The following is a 19,941-nucleotide window of genomic DNA, read 5'->3' as shown; positions in this document are numbered from 1 at the left end:
TTCGACAATGTCGGAAAACGTACATGGATGAAATTAATATCGTGATAGACTGTATTACTTTCATATCTCAAATTTGTTTCACGTACACACGCGATCTGATTATCTTCAAGATCTTGTTTCACATGTGCGAAATGACTTTGATTCAAGGAAACTGAAGGCAGCCATGTACCCCTCCTAGTGACGGCAGGTTCTGGTGGCAGAGGTACCTAGGGAAAACGATCTTGTTAGAACTGGACACAGATGGAGCTTTAAGAAAAACTTTCTTGACACTAGAAATTGAACTGTAATCACCTGGAAAGAATGTGCTTATTTGTTTTGCAATACGATCTAGCCCGTGGGCTAAGCGAGTAATATGAATAAGATTCGGATGTAATACTTGGAAGTGCTTTTGCCGCTTTCAGCCCTTCTTCCATCGTTCTTACCTGAGTAAGTAGTTGCTTCTGTGGTGTGGTGGTGTTCCCTTTTGACCTGATGTGTGCTGTCGTATTAGAAGGTTCTTGAAGTTTCTATAACATTTCATTTCTTTTTCGCATATAAGGATAAATGTGGCCGTAATTAGGTCACAGCTGACTGTACAGGTGTTGGTGTGTGGCTTGTGTTCGCTTGTCGGCGAGAGTGCGCGCGACCTTGGCTCGAGGACGAGAACAAGTTTTTATGACGTGAAGAGGGTGGCTGGTCGACTAACAAAATAAAATTAAAAAATGAAGGTTGGCGAGAGAAAAAAAAGTTGCTAGCGCGTGTCACTTGTAATTACGTGGAACGATATGAATGAAACATTTATAATATCTTTGGTGGTGTGGCATGCATAATTACGGAATGCTCATGGATTAAATTAAAATAAACTGGATGAATAATTGCACATTTAGATGATATAAATTAAAAACTGAAATTTTTGAACTAATTTACACGACCACCTTTTGGCTAAAGTGGTGATAAAATTATATATTCATACGGTAGAAGAATTCAGTATCTAAATTGACTTTACTTCCGTGCATGAGCGCCAGACACAATATTTAAGTCATGTGATAAGAGTACTCATTCACACATACTGACGTGTTCCCGAACTATCATCTTCAGTCGCTCAGAGTCCTTGCCAGCAAGATTTTCAACGTAGAACATCGTGAATACTGTCGTCAGGAATAGTGGCTTCGCTCCTGTGCTCTACACTTCTGATAATTGTCTACAACGTGGAACAGTGCTGTGATCAGACGTCGAATGTGCAAATATTAATCCCTTAAGTACGTGTCATTTCCAAAATACAGTTACGTGTTTGTTTGGAGTTTATTCTATATCACTTTGTGTAAGTTTCAGCTTTCTCACGAGTGAACTTGGAGGACCTGGACGTGATCATTTCCAGAAGAGGACGGAACTTCTTGTTATGGATTACCTGTGCTTCACCATGAAGTTCTAAACCATCGACCACCGTCGGCGGCGTCGGGATGCAGATTCTTTCATCCTAGAATGGCTGATTGAGAATCCAGACTTCCAGACGTGAAGATATCTCCTTAAGTTAAGTCGATTACGTCTCATTTATATCTGTTCTATGTAGTTTTGTTCTATTCTTTCTTTCTTCTTGGTAATTTATTTTGACACATTTTTATGGTTGTATCTTTCGCTCGGATATGTCGTAAAATTAGCACATGTGATTGCTTAATGACCATGTGGCCATGAATTTGACAGCGAGGGTTATGATAGAGTTATCCATGTGTTATCGAAACCATCCTTGCTTATTGAGTGAATTTCGTTACGAATATGAGTTAATTTATGTCCGATGGATTTAATGAAAGGATATTTTGTCAATATTTTCAATATTTTCCTTGAAATAGAATTTCTACTTGTACCTCGTGTTTGAGATAACGTGTCATCGGGATATTAAATCTGAATTCTATGTATGAATTTAATTGGAATAGGTGCATTGTAGCATGTGATAATTAATTGGATTAATTAATCATCGAGACGCATTTAAGTGGATATTATGTATTTGTAGGACGATGGTAGGTCCTTATATTTCGTGGCTACACATATTTGATATTAGGATGCGACAAGTTAGAGTCGTCATTGTGGTACACTGTACGTGTAAAGTATGTGGAATAATTGCGCATGATATGAATCTTCGTGAAACTGAGTTTTTCACATGTTAATGTTGCAATAATATTAAGCCTGATGTTGATTAGGATGTAAGGTGAATATGGATTATTCGAGACGAATGCAGTGTAGTCTAATATTAGTGCCTTCGGATGAAGAAAATGAAAGTCCATGTTAATCGATGCGCTTTTTAATTCGTGAGAATATCCCAATTTTGCTCAGGTAGTTTAATAATTTTAAGTTGTAGGTACAGGTGAATGTTCGCGAAGGCCTTAGGTCTGAAGAACAGATCTTCGATGAAATATCTCAATAATATTTGATTCGTGACTAGGCAAGCTCATTCGTTAATGCAATATTTCGCTCTCATGAGGAAACTCGATCTTGTTGGAACGTAATAAATCTGTTAACATGGGAGTGAGAAGTTGATCGACACTCGTCGACATGTAAATATTGTAGATATTTTCTTCTTGATAATCACAGTCTTCTTGATAATTTCAGTAGTTAGCAGTAGATGTAGTAATTTGCTAGTAGTTAGAGAATTATTTTCTATGTTTTTTGTTCTGGTAATATGTGACACTTTGACGTTATTGATGGATAGTGGATGAGATTTCCACATGGATGGTTTTTTCTCCATTTATGAATGTTCGTAAGCTCTGAAGGCGTTTTATTTTGTTCAATTATTGATCAGATGCTTATAAGTTCAATAGTAATTCTCACGAAAAGAGATGTGAGACGACGTGAACAGATATATCCGACGTCTCGGATTAACTTAGAGAAAACAAAGGCAAATTCAACTTTTCATTTTTATAACTACAAAATTGTTGATATAACGAATGTAAATTTTATTCTGTCATGACAGTCAAAAATAATGAATCATGGACATTTCTTTATTATACTCGTTCTTGCAATTACTGCATTTTTCAGATTGTTCGAGGAAGGCTTGGCCCAGACCTCATTTTTTTGAATAACAATGTTTGATTCAACTTTAAATAAATAATTTAATGACTTTAAAGACGATAAAGAAAATTAACAATATAAAATACTCTGTTAGAATAGTAGGGAAAACAACTGCCGTGTACCATCCCATTTGTTTGCATTTGAGTTTGTTACATCAAGAGCCATATTAAATTACATAAAGTAGTGAACATAGTCATAATCACAGACTTCAGGATGGCTAATATTTCATTTAATTCAATAAAAGTGTCATATTTGTTCTATACCTTTAACATGCTTATTTGATGAACCCCATGTTAATCCTGCCACATTAATTTATTTTTATAAGCCTACAGCCATCGAACTGAGCACCCCTGGGGTGTCTTGTGTTCGCTGACTGACTACGTCGGGGATAATAAAAACCACACTACCATTTGTTTCATGATCATATTGCCTGAAATCCACTCCCTTTATAAAAAGCTCCTTAGTCATGTTCAATAAATACTTTACACAATAAAAATTCTGGAAGTATACGCAATACGTACTATTACACATTTACTAGCACCTACTAAAATGAATAATCCTCAGGGAAGAGATCTTGAGTAGAATTAACTACTAGGTACTTAGTAACTGGTGGGGAGTTGTCACCAACCCCTCCCACATACCCCCTACCGGTCAGTCTGTGTATGGTGGTGGTGAGGACTTGTGACCATTGGGAGGGTTATTTTGTTTGAAAGACGTGCTAGAAAGAAAGTACAGTATTTCCATTACTCAGAAGGCAGGAACAATTCTTTTTTAAGGGATACAATCGAAACTACTGATTCAGGACGTTACGGATGCTGAAATGATCCTTGACTTCAAATATATATGCAGAAATATGCCAATACTTTCAGAATATGCACTACCCCTCACATAAGCATAAGCATTATTTTTAAATCCGGGTCCTAGTGATCATTTTGCTTTATTTTCCAGTCTTTGATAAACTTTCCTTGTGTTAAACGTCTTCATTAGCTTGGTCATCGTGCCATATAGGTGAAGTACTTGTGATTTCTGTACGCAAGTATTTGAAGCGAACGTCAAGTTGGTTAGGCCACAGATTTTCAAGTGTACGCGTTTACTCACTGCAAACATAAGACAGGTATATGAAGTTGAGGATGTGTAATGCACTATGGGCATCATGTGGACGACCGAATCTCTCTTAAGCAGTTTTACAACATGAATTCATAGGACAAATTACTATTATCAAAAAATGAGTCCAAATTAGTGGCACTATGGAAACATTAGCAATGTTAGTTAAATTGATGAAGTCAAAAAGATTATTTACAGCATAATAATTTTATTGCATGTATATTTGGGAATCGTATCAAAATTAATTTATCAGGTAAGATATCGAAATATATTGTCCGTATTTACTGGTTCTCCTGGTGTGGGTGATGTAAGGTGGACTGCTGAAGAAAGGTTCCCGATGCACTGAGGCTGTTTATTTGAATTGTACCGTCAGTATATTTTATTACCCAAATGATATCATTTTAAGTCTTGCAGGTTCACTCCACGGACGCAGTATAGGCCTACCACTAGTTATACAAATAATAAACATAAATAATAAACATATGAATAATAAACATCGTAGTATCTTACGGTAATGGTATGGATGGCTGCTAATTCTAATATCGCGCATGTTTTTCTACGCTTATTGAGAATGAAATTTTGTTCGAATCTAGTAAGTTCTTCATCTTGACATCTTGAGAAGAGTTCTAAAACAATTTCTGCGCTTTTTGGTAAATATTAAATCATTCATCACAAATCACTCTTGTTTGAATCTTGAGTCATTTGCGGGGGCAAGATTCAAAAAATATCAGTGCGAAGTGTTATGAATTTTTAACTAGTATCACATGGCATGATACCCAAAAGACACTTAAGTATGGTATGTACGGTTTACGAGCCGTTATTGAAGTCACATTGCTAGACAGGTTTCAAGAAGGTGTTTGTGTTTATGGCTAATCTTTTATTTGCAACACTTGTGCATAAATGGGAATTTTTTCCCTTTAACCGCTTACAAATTATTTTTCGCACAGTTTATAAACGTTCAAACGTTTAATCGCCTGTCAAAATCCAACTGTATGTTTACAAAATATGTTTACTGTTCCCACGCAAACTTGCAATTATAAGTATATTCGAGAACAGAGTCATTAATATCATTTCTCTAACTGAAAAATGAAAACAAACAATCAAAATGGATGACGAAAATTTCTGTAATGAGTACAGGTTTATAATAACACGTTATTTCCACGTAAATCGTTATGTACATTTATCGTCACTACAAATATCTATAATCGTACATTTGTACCGAAGGTAAAAACGGAGAAAATTAGAGCCAGAACGCATAACAACGAGGTTCCAGAATGATTACAAGATGATTCAGATTGAGAAAAATATAAAATACCTGCCAAAAACCAGGCACCAATGCATTAAACTTTACTTATGGAATGAGTAGATAAGATAAAGATATTGAAGAGAAATATCAGATCAAAATCCTACATGTCCATAATAGAGCTCAAATTTAGTGGTTTTCTTCTTTAGAGTGCAAATGTAGTGCAATGATTTATTTACGATAACTTCGACCAAAATCCGTCTCATCACTGTTTAATATATTGCCTGCTCAAAAAATAATGTCAAAAATATTCAACCCAAAACGAAAGTTCAAGTTACTTACCGACAACGCTGGTTAGAAAACAGGGTGTATTGTAGAAAACTGCTTGACCATAATCTGCGAACATAAAATATTTCATTAAATTCACGGAGAATGAGGGTACCAAAATTTGCTGCATTTAGCTGAAAAACATAGGAAACAATGTGGATAAATAGCACGGGACCCCTCACAACGTTCCTGGTAGAGGAGTCACAGAAATGGTAGTCTATGCCATTTTGATATATCCGTTATCCAACGTCATCAGTGATGAGTCCTAAACATGTGATCTGCATTATGGCGGATGTATCTTCAGGAGACGCAGTAGAATTATCCACATAACATTATAAAGCGCTCAAAGGATGGTGAGGGTATTTTGTTATAAACACAGTTATTACCTAGTATAGCCTATTAGTATATCAGTGAAATGTGAAGGAAGCATAAAATAAAATGTATAGTAAATTCCACAAATGTTAAAAATCAGATTTCCTAGATTCGTCATAAATACAGTCGTAGGATCCTAACATCATGTTACTCCTGCCTAAAACACTTATGGCTGACCATATATTGTCCTAACAGATATTTTAACAATTTATCATATTAAAACTACAAAATAGTCATACTTTCAGAAAAAATACACCATTCGTTTAACACTTAGATTACTCTTAATCTTTCGTATTAGGTTACGCAAACACTCTTGAGTTTGCTGCCACAGAACATATATTAAAGGAACGGGGAAATTCGGCTGCTGTTCTCTACATACAGAAAGCCGTAAATATCTTGAAACGTGAAGTAAAGACCGAGAGCCAATCCCCGATTGTGTAACGCTCAACGGAGTTAGTTAAGTCGAAATATAAATAGCAGCAAGCACAGGTGTTCTATACAGCTACATGACAACTCCCAAAAATAAATGGAATTCAACTGATCACAAGCTGCGGGATCCTGTGTACGTCATTGACCATTCACAATTTGTAAACTAGTTCTGTCCAGGCAGACCAAGTAAGACTGGTGATACAGAAGATGTGGGAGGTTAGATGGTGAGAAGATTTCTTAAAATACCCTTACCTCTGCTAACTCCCTTCAACATTATTTTTCTTCAGATGTTCCTAGTACTTCGCTTTTTAAGAACTCCTAACTCATTTCCATTTTCTATTTCAACGAATAGCATATGATATAATTTTATCTTAAAGAAACATTTGAACTTACGATCATTGTACTCATAAGAGTCATGTTTGAACCTCTTACTACTTTTTCAAGCGCTTAGTGATTTTTCAAACTCATTTCTACCCTATTAGTTAAAGTAGTAGACTTATAATCTAGTGTCCTGGTTAAATTACCGACTTCGCAAAACACTGATGTATTTTTATGTTCTAGAATGGTCTAGTAAGATGTTTCTATTTTTGGACACTTTCGCTCTTCACGTTGAAGGAGTTGAAATAAAATAGTTATGTAAATTCCAAAATAGTTTGCATATTCACAGATCTTCATAACTGAAGGTGCGAACATTCTCCAGATTGTGGAAATCAAGGAACAAGAAATGACACTATGAAGAACTGGATGAAGAATAAGTAAATTTGCGCCCTCGCATTCACTTAGATGGTGCAGCTATTTTCAGATAAACACTACTTCCATTAGGGATGAGCTGTATATATCTTAACAACGACATAAGCCCCCTTGTCAATCTGATATGTCTTACTCAGGTGAGAAAATGAACCCGGTCCTTCGAAGACTGCATAAAATAGCGCTAACCGTTATACTACAATAGTGAACAATATGAAGGACAGAATAGAGAATATGAAGAAATGGTACCCGATTAATGAATGAACAGTATGCTTTTTCCTTCCCAATCATGGATGACTAGCAGCCGTTAAGATAGTATCCATTTACTTTAATCATTCATATATAAAAGCAGTTATTTGTAATTACAAAATATCAAGGATTTACCAAAAACTACGTATTACGAACATAACTAAAATATAATTTATATATACCCCGTATATACTCCCCGAATGCATATGTAATAACTGATCAAACTTAGACTACGTCATGTTTTGTCTAGACCATTTCTACGCCGTAGAGTAGAGTCTGACCGGGCGAGTTGGCCGTGAGGTTAGAACCGCGCAGCTGTGAGCTTGCATCCGGGAGATAGTGGGTTCGAACCCCACTATCAGCAGCCTTGAAGATGGTTTTCCGTGGTTTCCCATTTTCACACCAGGCAAATGCTGGGGCTGAACCTTAATTAAGGCCACGGCTGCTACCTTCCCATTCCCAGGCCTTTCCTCTCCTATCGTCGCCATAAGACCTATCTGTGTCGGTGCGACGTAAAGCGACTAGCAAAGAAAAAAGGAAAGAGTCGTGTCTTTTTCCACACGCGTACCCTCACTACTTGCTACATGCATCGTCTGCGTTTTTACCCTCTTTCGATTTCCTTTCCCACACTCCTCTGACAATATTTGTTTTCCTGTTCATTCTGGCTTCGTGCATTGTCTGTTTGATAATTAAATATGAGCATAAAGTTAAAGTTCTTCTTCAGTTCTACGTATTGGATCCTTTTTATCCGTTTATTGTATCTGATTCCCGTCTTTTCTTTGTAATATTTTAGCAGATGTGCCATTTCCGTATCTTCATTGCACAAAATCTATCGGTATTCTTTATCTTCCTTTCTTTCTTATATGCCCCCCGAAGCATCACATTATATCTCTCACTTTCTTTTCAGTAGACATTATAGTACTTATTGTAGTTTTTTAGCTTACTTCACAGAATTCTGCCGATGAACCGTTTTCTGTGCTCTTGGATCTTCTTCCCATACGATTTGCTGCTTTTCATAAATAAATCTCCTTCTCAGCAGTGCCCCATTACTATGCCGTCTAGTAGTTTACTCAACTACTAGACTTCATTTTGAAGTTTTACAGTGTACAAAGAACAACCAAATTTGATCTAATTTTGTCACATTTTGCTTTCATGACCACATAAGTGCTTGAGTTTCAAAAAGGATCACAATGTCAGTTTAGGTGCAGAAAACTTATTCAGAATGTAAACACCAGAAAGTGATGTGTATGTCTATGAACTTTCCCTCGAAGTATGAATACTTAGAGTGAAAAGTATTAAAAAGATGAAAAATACATTATTTTTGTGTATGTAAAATATCATGGCTACTTAATGAAGTATTTAGGGAATTATTTTAACAGATTTCTTAAATTACGCTGCGAGAGACTTAAAGCACTACTGCTCACATAACTGCTAAAATACGATTTTTTAATTTCTTCTACTCTAAATTTAGGCTTCCATATTGTTAAAAGTTAACATTGGAACATACACAGTATATATGGTGTTTTAATAAACAGGAACGTGACTGATAGCACTACGGCACAACGATGTGGTGTATCAGAAATGATAGAGTCCTATGATTTTGTTGTTGCAATGTCTACAATGAAAACATTCGAAAATCGAAAATTTTGAAGAGGAATGGGCCCTCTGGTACCAGTCATCAAACAGAATATTGTAATGGTTTTCAGGTAACATACGCCTTTATAATGTTTCATTGGCGGTTCGTATTTCAGACTGTTCTCTAAATTCTTCAGGTGGGCTCCTTTCTTACCTAATGGTAGGGCCTATGACGCATATACTACTGTACTGTAGTAATATGTAACATAGTGATATATCGTAAGTCTTGGACCCAATATAAAGTAAACATCTTTCAACACTGGTATTGAGAATATTAAAAACAAGAAATATAGTTCTCGTAGGACATTGTATTAGTCTTTTGATGATCTAGTACCGTATTTTAACTAAGTCTAAGGAAAACAAATATTGTCAGAGGAGTGTGGGAAAGGAAATCGAAAGAGGGTAAAAACGCAGACGATGCATGTAGCAAGTAGTGAGGGTACGCGTGTGGAAAAAGACACGACTCTTTCTTTTCCTTTTTTCTTTGCTAGTTGCTTTACGTCGCACCGACACAGATAGGTCTTATGGCGACGATAGGAGAGGAAATGCCTAGTTAAAATGGGGAAGCTCTTTTTAGGATCACCCCCAGTAGAGGTGAGCTGCATGAACCATTTTAACCATATTCCAGTCCTACCGCCAATTTTAAATTTCTGACATACCGCAATCGACCCCGGGCCTCCGAAAACGGCAACTAATAGCGCTAACCCTTACACTACAGATGAGCAAACAAGTATGACATATATACAGGGTGAAGAAAAATATTGTTTCGTAAATTACAAAGACAAGTATTTGTGAACATAGGAACCATAGGTTAGCAGTGATTAGTTAAGGCTGCCTACCTCCCAGGCGCCTGAGCGTTAACAAGCCAAACAGCTTTTGCTGAGGCGCTATTCGCGTCACCTTCCTTCTGTCTTCCTTGTGCCCCTCCATCTGTCCACCACTCTGCACATCGCGTCCGAGAAGCGCAGGGTTTTAGAAATAATACGCGAATTATTTTTGCGTGAAGTGAATTGTGCTGCTGAGATGGAGATATTTTGAATGCATGCTCTGAGGTACTGTACATTTGTCCCTTTTCATAGCGCGCAACTAAAATGTAAACAAAAGCAGTGTGTCACGTTTACGCACGAAAACCTTGGAGGTTGGCAGCCGACCTGAGATTTTTCAGGGCGAGTAGCGGCGAATCTAATCACCGCAGAACTACGGACGGTTTCTATGTTCACAATACTTGTATTTGTACTATCTAAAACTCAATTAATTACAAAGAAAAGTTTTTCTGCGGCCTTTATATATATATCGATGGTCTAGATTGAATACCTCGTATCTCACAAAGTTCTTCCTAGCCAATTTTTCACTTAAGACTGGTCACGCCTTCCAGCCACATCTGGGTATGCAGTCCATCAGAACAATGTTCGTTGGGTTTATTTTCATATGCGTAGGGGTAAAGAAAAATGAACCTTATAAAAATTATACTCTAGGAGTTAGTAAATACGTCACACAAACATGCTTTCCTATAGTACGGTACGGTAAGGTTCATTTTCCTTCACACGTAGGCATATAAAAAAAGAACACAACGTACATCGTTCTGATGGACTGCATATCCATGTTTGGCTGGGAGGCGTGACTAGTCTTAAGGGAAAAAAATGGATAGGGAGAACATTGTGAGATACGAGGTATTCATTCTAGGCCATCGATATGGAGGTGTGTGTGTGCGCGTTTGTGTGTGTGAAATATGTAGCAAATGTCCGCTTTGGGGAAGAGCACTCTGCAACTACTGGCCATCTTAAAATTAATTATTTTGAACAATATTCGAATGAATAAGAGCACCGAGTTATTGTTGGAAGGAAGTCTACTTGTAATTGGAGGAAGTTTCTGTCTTCGATAAAAGTGGCCGAATCAGTGTCCAAGGCCTTTTCCAAGTGTATTCCACGAGATTTGTATGACAGTGAGATGCAACCCGCTTTACGCAAGCAGCTGGCGTAAAGAAGGCTGAATTCCTCCGCGCTCATGGGAAGCACTAACATAGCAAAGATAATCGCCACGAAACTTTCTGGGGTGAAGAAGCAAGAGACCCTGAAGTGCGACATTTCCCAATCACCAGTAACCCCTAAAACAAGGCCCTTTGAAAGTACGCCGCGCGACTGTAATATCTGCAGCCATAACGTGCTAAACATACTGTACGCGTGAAGTATGAGACATTTAAATACAGAGATTACGTACAACTTGAATTTTTAAGTGTTACATATACACCTGTACACCTCTGTGGTGTAGTAGTTAATGTGATTACCTGTCACCCACGGTGGACCGGGTTCGATTTCCGGTTCTGCCACGAAATTTTAAAAGTGGCACGAGGGCTTGAATGGGGTACACACAGCCTCGCTTCGTCACCTGAGTAGAACGGGGTTCGATTACCACCTCAGCCATCCTCGAAGTGGTTTTCCGTAGTTTCCCACTTCTCCTCCAGGCAAATGTCGGGATAGTACCTAACTTAAGGCCACAGCCGCTCCCTACCCTCTTCCTTGTCTATCCCTTCCAATCTTCCCATCACTCCCCCCCACAAAGGCCCTGTTCAGCATAGCAGTTGAGGCCATCTGAGCGAGGTACTGGTCCTTCTCCGCATTTTTGTCCACGACCCATATTCGCACACTCTACGACACTGCTCTTGAGGCGGTAGATGTGCGATCCCTCGCTGAGTCCGAGAGAAAAACAACTCTGGTGGGTAAACGGATTAAGAAAGAAAGAAAGAAAGAAAGAAAGAAAGAAGATAAATACACCTCATTCCACATCCCGGTAATATGTTGTGAGAAGGCAGTGATGTAAATAAAGTTGTTTTCCAAGTTGCTTTTCGTCGCACCGGCATAGATATGTTTCATGGCGACGATTCGATAGGAAATGGCTAGGAGTAGGAAAGATGCGGCCATTGCCTTAAGGTACAGCTCCAGAATTTACCTTGTGTGAAAATTGGAAACCATGGAAAACCATCTACAGGACTGCCAACAGTGGAATTCGAATCCACTATCTCCCGCATGTAAGATCACAGCTGCGTGCCCCTAACCGCACGGCCAACTCGCTCGGTAAACGAAGTTACATTTCACACTACAAACACTTAATGACGGCAATAAAATCACTTTTTTTTTTTTTTTTTTTGCTAGGGGCTTTACGTCGCGCCGACACAGATAGGTCTTATGGCGACGAAATAAAATCATAGTCAAGTTTGTTGCATGTGTCAAGAACAGTAAAATTCATGTCAACACGTTGCGGGACGAAAGTGCGTGTCCTGTGTCACATATCCAGACGCCTTCGACGCGTAGGGAAGAAAAGGCCGTTACTGAGGAGCACTCAATGATTGTATACAAAACAATGCAACTTGAAAACAAAGATCCTGTCATGCGGTTTGACGGCTTTCTGCTAATAATGACGTATGCACTCTTCCATCCGTCGTGCAAATACATAGTTCGTATTTGACGAAAGAAATAGACATCAAAAGGTTCACAGTACTTAGTGGTTTTCGGTGGTATGATTTGTGTGTGCAAATTTACATTCCCGTGTGGGTTTGATCAGACTATGAATCCAGCAATAAGAGTGATGCTCCGTTTAATTCCCCTTTCAGTAGTTTACGACTCCAGGAAATAATTAGTGACGGCTCCACGGTGTAGGGGCAGCGTCTCTACCTCTTACCCGGAGGCCCCGAGTTCGATTCCTGACCAGGTCAGGGATCTTTACCTGGATCTGAGGGCTGGTTCGAGGTCCACTCAGCCTACCTGATTGAAATAGAGGACACTTTTGCCGGTGATGTGGCAGCCCCGTTCTAGAGAGCCAAGAATAACTGCCGAGAGGATTCCTCGTCTCGACTACACGACTCCTCATAATCTGCAGGCCTTCGGGCTGAGCAGCGGTTGCATGGTAGGCCATGGTCCTTCGGAGCTGCTGCGCCATTTGGTTTGGATTTTTTGGAAAGAATGAGAGCCAAATTTAACACCCGCTTCTCGAAACCAAATGTACAGTTTCTTTGTGAGCCGTCCTGAAATGTATATAAGAACCTGAATAATGTAGGGGTGCGTAGTACATATAATGCTTTGAACAACAGCTTCAATCGTCTTTTCCCCGATCAAATCGACTTTGGTCGGTATTGAACACGACGTCGGTAGTAGTTGCCTTGGCAGAAATAAGGACCTTAAGTTCGTTTGCAAACTCCAATGCTCTAGTCCTCATGATGGCGTCAAGTGTAACATCCCGCTTGGTAACGAACTTTGTAATCTTGCGTGATATTATTGTACAGCGGCGTTGAAATCGGTGCAGAAAATGCTTGTTGGCTTAAAGCTGAAAATGCCTAGCAGGACAGTTGTTCATTTCGTTGACTTCTTTAAATTCTAGTAATGAATTGCATGTCCAATGTCACGCGCATCCCGGAATATGGTGTGCATGTGTTCACGAATTCAAGCCTTTCTATGTTCCAACATTCCACCACTCAAGTACCTTAATTACATGTCTCTTGAAGTCTTGAACTTTCGGGCAGTTGATGCACACGTTTTCTTTGCAATCTTGACTTCTTTTTTATTTTTCTGTTACCACACCCTGATGGGGTCACGGGTGTGAACTGTGTCACACACGTGGACTTGGTCCTGTTTTATAGACGGATGCCCTTCCTGACGCCAACTATGTGTCGAGCGATATACTACTGCGTGTTTCTGCGCTGGTTGGTAGTATGGTGTATTGTGTAAATATTAAGAGGAATGTGTTGGAACAAACACAAATACTGAGCCTCTAAATCAGAAGAATTAACCAGACGTGTTTAAAATCCCCGACCCGAGCGAGAATCGAAACCGGGGCCCTCTGCGCTTCGCAGTGTTGACACTGTTATAAGATATACTTTACATAGTTATATTATTATCTTCAGATAACGTATCCAAAGTTCTATCACTATCACACCAGAATGTCTGTTCTTCGCACGTGGCAGCGTCGTAAACGTAAGCATAAGATCAGGCTCATGCCCTGAATCAGACTGCTGAAGCAGCAGTCACTGATGTATATAAGACAGAATACCTGCCAGGCATTCGCAGTATCGCATAATGGCACCATGAACCTCAGGTACGGCGTGTTTGGCACGATGTGTATGCATGGTAAGTACTCATCCCGAAGGCTGGTTGGATGCTCAACAGCTCCACCATTGGCTGTCATGGATGGCCCAGGCGTCACTGAAGATGCGTACTATTGAAATGAGGAGCGAGGTAGATTCACGCTGCTCTCTTCACTGAGCCAGAAGTTGCTGTTACATATCAGTCTGCCAAAAAGCTAGGAATTTAAACAGCTCTTCGTCTAAAAGTCAGCGTTCAGACCTTAGACTCAGAGGACCCCGAATTTGATTCCCGTACGGGTGGGGATTTTAACTTCGTGTGGTTAATGTCACTTGTTCATAGACTAGCTGTGTGTGTTTGTCTAAATACACTTCCCTTCATTTACAGACAAAACACCACACCACCAACAACCATATGAACACTTACAACCCTCCTTATAGGTTTTGAGTTTGGAGGGACACCTGATCGCGCAACTTGGCCGGATGTATATCAAGTGTCAACTCCAGTAAATTTGATGGAAAATCAGGAAGAAGAAGACGAAATTAAAAACGAGGAATTTGTTCAGGAAGGCAAAATAATAAGTTAACCAAAAGTCCAACGAGACAGCATCCTCATGAAAACGACAGAGATTGGATACAAAGAATGCCCTGCTGAGTAGCTGAGGTGTTAGTGCACTGGCTTTTTGACCTCAAGATGGCGGGTTCAATCCCGACTCAGTCCGGTGATATTTGAAGTTGCTTAAATACATCAGCCTATTGTCAATAGATTTACAGGGACGTTAAAAAACTCCTACGTGTCAAAATCCTGGCATCTCGTAGTTAGTAAAAGTAGCTAGTGGGATATTGAACCGTCGTCATTATGTCCGGCTTCATGGCTAAATGGTTAGCGTTCTGGCCTTGGTCACAGGGGTCCCGGATTCGATTTCCGGCAGGGTCGGGAATTCTAACCACCATTGGTTAATTTCACTGGCAACGGGGCTGGGTGAATGTGTTGTCTTCATCATCATTTCATCTTGATCATGACGCGCAGGTTGCCTACGCGCGTCAAATATAAAGACCTGTACCTGGCGAGCCGAACATGTCCTCGGACACTCCCGACATACGCCATTTCGTTTTCATTTCATTATTATTATTATTATTATTATTATTGTTGTTGTAAAAGGGGTTCCGTGTTCTCGCAGTTAGTGTGAAAGGTAAGCTTCATGAACAATTGCAACTGCGTGTCAGAACTTCCTAGCTGAGAGCCAGGAATTAAACCTGGTGTGGCGAGAATGGTAAAACATAACGCTAACCGTTATGATACTGGAGTGTGTCAATTATATTTTAGGAGACCTTATCTTATAACCCATGTTGGAGCAGAAGCAGCACTGATCAAGATAGAGTAGACAGGATGAGTGAGACGATGTTCGACATAGTTGTGATCCATGGTGGTACTGACTACTCACTAGTTGATAACATTTAGTCAGTGTCAATGTTACCGTAAATTCTGCCCACAGGAGCACTTTCATGGAAAACCTAGTCCATGAAATTTATCCCAGTGGCAGCTTACACCAGAAAAAGATCACGCTGGAAGGAAATATTCATCAAAATTAAGATGGTGAATAAACACGTGATGTCTATGAGCGAATTTATACACACTTCAAAAAAATTAGGGGAACAGGTTTTGTAACGCCTGTTATGTGAACTTTAGTTTGGGGAAATGGCGTTCCAATGGTCGTAAAGCATACCTTGAAACCTTACCTACTCGGGGTATATCAAATCGAAGTTATACTCCATCTGTAGGCATAGCCATGCATTAAAATGTCAGATGACCCCTCAAAACAAAGTGAACAGCTCTGCGTCCGTGTGCCGTTGTGAGGTACACAGACTACTGCGGTCATTTGAGCACGTTTTACGTAAACCAGCACATCCCATGAGACACCTTAACGAGGTTCAAGTCGCAATGGCCGTCACTTTCGTCCAGGAAGGATGGACTTTTCGTCGTGTTGCTGTGTATCTCAATCTCCGTCAGTTATTCAACACCTCTGAAATCACTACAGTGAGACAGGCCAGTTTACAAGGAGGGTTGGACAAGGTCGTGGACACATGACAACCCCACAGGATGACCGATATATGACCATCTGCGCCTTGCGGTGTCGTTCAGCAACTGCTAGAGAACTGCAATAAGACCCCAAGAGGGTCACTGGAGTCACGGTGTCTGACCAGACAGTAAGGAACTGGTTAAGAGAAGTGTCCTTACGACCCAGACGTCCTATTCGAGTGTCCAGTTTAACGCAGCAATCGCGCAGCTCACCTTCTGTTTGCCCTCACCCACGTCAACTGGCAACTTCGGCAATGGATACTTGTGTTGTTCACAGACGAGTACAAATTTCCCCTGGCACAGCGTGATGGACGTCAACGTGTAACGAGACGCCGTGGTGAGCAGTACATGCCGAATGTTGTCCAGGACGACGACAGATTTGGACAAGGTGTTGTCATGATGTGGGGTGGCATCAGTATTGATGGACGTACGGATCTTGTCGTCGTCCGTGGTAATTTTACGCTGCAGGGTACACCGAGCAGATACTGCTACATCACGTATTGGTTGCTGCATACGGTGTTGGCCCTGAATTCGTACTCATGCACGACAATGCCAGGGCTCATGGTAGCGCGCATCACCAGAGCTCTCTTGCGATAACTGGACATTCAAGAGATGGAATGGCGAACAGTGAGTTCCGACGTTAATCCCATCGAGCATGTGTTGGATAGGCTTGACAGAAATGTTCGTGGGCGTCCTGTTCCACCATATACTCACCATGGCCTCGAACAGGCTCTCATTGAAGAATGGGACCTCATACCGCAACATGACCTCCGTCAACTTATACGGAGCATGCCACATAGGTGCCAGGCTGTGATAAATGCTCGTGGAGGACATGCACCATACTGAAGCTCTCCAACTGTGATAAAAAAAATACACCTTGGAGGACTGTTATGACTTTTATTTTCGCCCCTATTTGGAAAATTATGTTTGTGTTCTGAAAATAAACGCGAATCCATCGATGTTCTTTTGTATACTTCAACGGTAAATGATAAAGGTTTAGTTGGTAATATACCTGGGTGTGAGGTTTTGTGCAGTATGGCATACGTTCGAAGACATGTTCCCCTAATTTTTTTGAACTATGTATTTTAATATTTTATGGTTGTTGTGACCTAGTATTTTATTACAACTTCCTGCATTCAGTGAACATTTTTGAAATAACGCATTCAAACATATCGCAATTCCATGTATGAGTAATTTATTGAACTTTACGGGCTTTTTGCCCAAATAGATGTTCACAATACCAATTTACAGAAAATAGAAAGAACCACTGAAACAAACGACACTGAACAATTCTAAACAGAATTGAAATCGCTCAAACTAAATCTACTAAGCGGCCTCTTACATGGGTAGAAAACCAGGCCACTTGTAAGGGCCAACCTTCAACCCTATAATCCTACAATTAAATTGGTGACCCCCTACACGGGCGGGAGACCAGTCCTCATGCAATGCGCCATCCCTACAACTACTGTCCGGCCGTGCCATCCCCCCTAGTGAGAAAAGGAGCCACCCTCCCAGGGATGACACGCCCGGCGCTGCCCCATGGGGCCCAAAAGGAAGACCCCAACATACCTAACAGCTGGCAATTCTAATTCCTCACTATTCCTGTTGTGGCAGGCCACATGTGGGCGAAAAAGAAGCTCCTGATGTTCACCGCCTCCCTCTCTCCTTTCTCGACATATCTCTCGGCCATTCTTTCACAGACTCTCTACATACATTTGGGATACGCCCACCCTATCCCGTCCTCTTCCGGTTATATCCTGCCCTCCACCCTCCCATTTCTACCTACCACCTCTTACCATTTATAATTACTAATTTATATCTACTCTCAACCTCCCACTACTAAAGGAAAGTCCAGCATTCCATCACGCTCTATTCATCTTGAGTTCCCCCAGGGTCGTGTGGATCCACACTAATGTCATTGGTTACACAAGATCCTCAAGGAGGCCAACGTCCCTGACTACTCCACCCTGGCTGAGTCAGCTGGCCAGCTATTACTTCCAAACTATAAATACTACGTACCTGACGTACTCTACTACGTCAGGTGACTCAGCAATAGCTGTTCTACTGTTGCTGAGTGCGTGTCCTCCTCCTCTTTACTTTTCAATTTTCTGTCTAAACATACCTTAATTCACTGATCTACATACGAAATAACCACTTGCAAGTCCTTTTTTATAATCATGTCCACAACTGAAACCACACCACCGAGAATTTGCTTTTAGATCATCTTGTAATTTTATGTACTTTCTTCTTTTAACATATTTTCACATAATTTTCTGACCACACATAGATACTTATTCACGTCCCCTCCCACTTCCCATTCTGAAATCACCCACACTAATATTTTTTTCATCCCCTAGTTCTAATATCTCTCGCTTGCTGTTATTCAAAAGTTTACCTCTTACTTGTTCTTTATCTTTGCACCTACCTATTAGGTGTAGGCCGTTACTCATTTTCCCACATAATATACATAGGGACTTATTCTTCCCCTTAATCCACCCCTTATTCTTATATAAACCCGTAAACCACTACAGTAAGCCTCATCTCTTTAATCTATCTACATTCCAAATATTTAACACTGTCACTTGCATTGCCTTATTAAAAACACCAAGAGATCCACTATTTCTACTTTCTTATAACAACCTCTGTCTTTGTAAATCTTTAGTCCTTATATGCACTCTCTGACCCCTGGTATCCCTCTTATTCCAGACCTCTTCCCACATATACCCCATCCTCAACCTCTCCACGTATTGTTTAATTTTTGCTACCCATCACCCCTTATACATGCTTTTCTTTTGTTGTTCATACGCAGCTTGTAGCACCTCCCCTCCCTCACCTCTCTTCAAACGCATCTAATATTTGATTATTCTTTTAACACATTCCACCTCTATTTCTTCCACGCACATTAATACCACCCCAGAATTCGCTGACACGGCGGCAATCTCATTAGCGCTTTACCAAATTTACTCATAATTTGTCCTACTATAACCCTCATCTCCTTCAGACTCCATACTTCAGCCCCATACATTACTCCACTTAATACTACTTATCTTAAAACTAACCCCAAAGTTTTGTAACTTATACCCGGGAATTTTGACACTAAAAGTTTGACTACTGATAGGGCTGCCATCCCCTTCGACATTGCTTTCTTTATTTGGTCATCCTAACTCCCTCTGCAATTCCATGCAAATATGTGGAACACACGAGGCGCGGATCCACAGGGAGGGGGGGGAAGGTCCCCACCTCCCTACCCAAACGGTCAGATGAAAAAATAGGAAAATTTTAAAATTGTTGACATTTTGAAAAAGAAAAGAGGGCATCAGTGTCTAGGGCGATATGATAATTCAGTATAAATGTAATCACTGTAAACTGTAATGAATGCACAATTTAGTTAGCAACAGAACACACATAGTGGCGTTACAAAATAAAATGACAATAAGTAGGCCTGTCGCCGGTTCAGAATAAATGGCAACAACCCACTTCTGTTAACAGCACTGACAACTTGACCTTGAAGAGTAGAGAGAGAGAGAACGGGAATGTTCAAAGGCATAACCCCTGGTATCAATTTCATTTTTTGATTACGAATAGACTTGAATTTTCGAAAATATCGCTTGCGAGGCCGACTTAATCACTAAAAATATTTTC

Source organism: Anabrus simplex, chromosome 2, assembly GCF_040414725.1.
Source record: "Anabrus simplex isolate iqAnaSimp1 chromosome 2, ASM4041472v1, whole genome shotgun sequence".
Classification (NCBI taxonomy): Eukaryota; Metazoa; Arthropoda; class Insecta; order Orthoptera; family Tettigoniidae; genus Anabrus; species Anabrus simplex.
The sequence above is the reverse complement of the archived record's forward strand: the minus strand, read 5'-3'. Positions refer to the sequence as shown.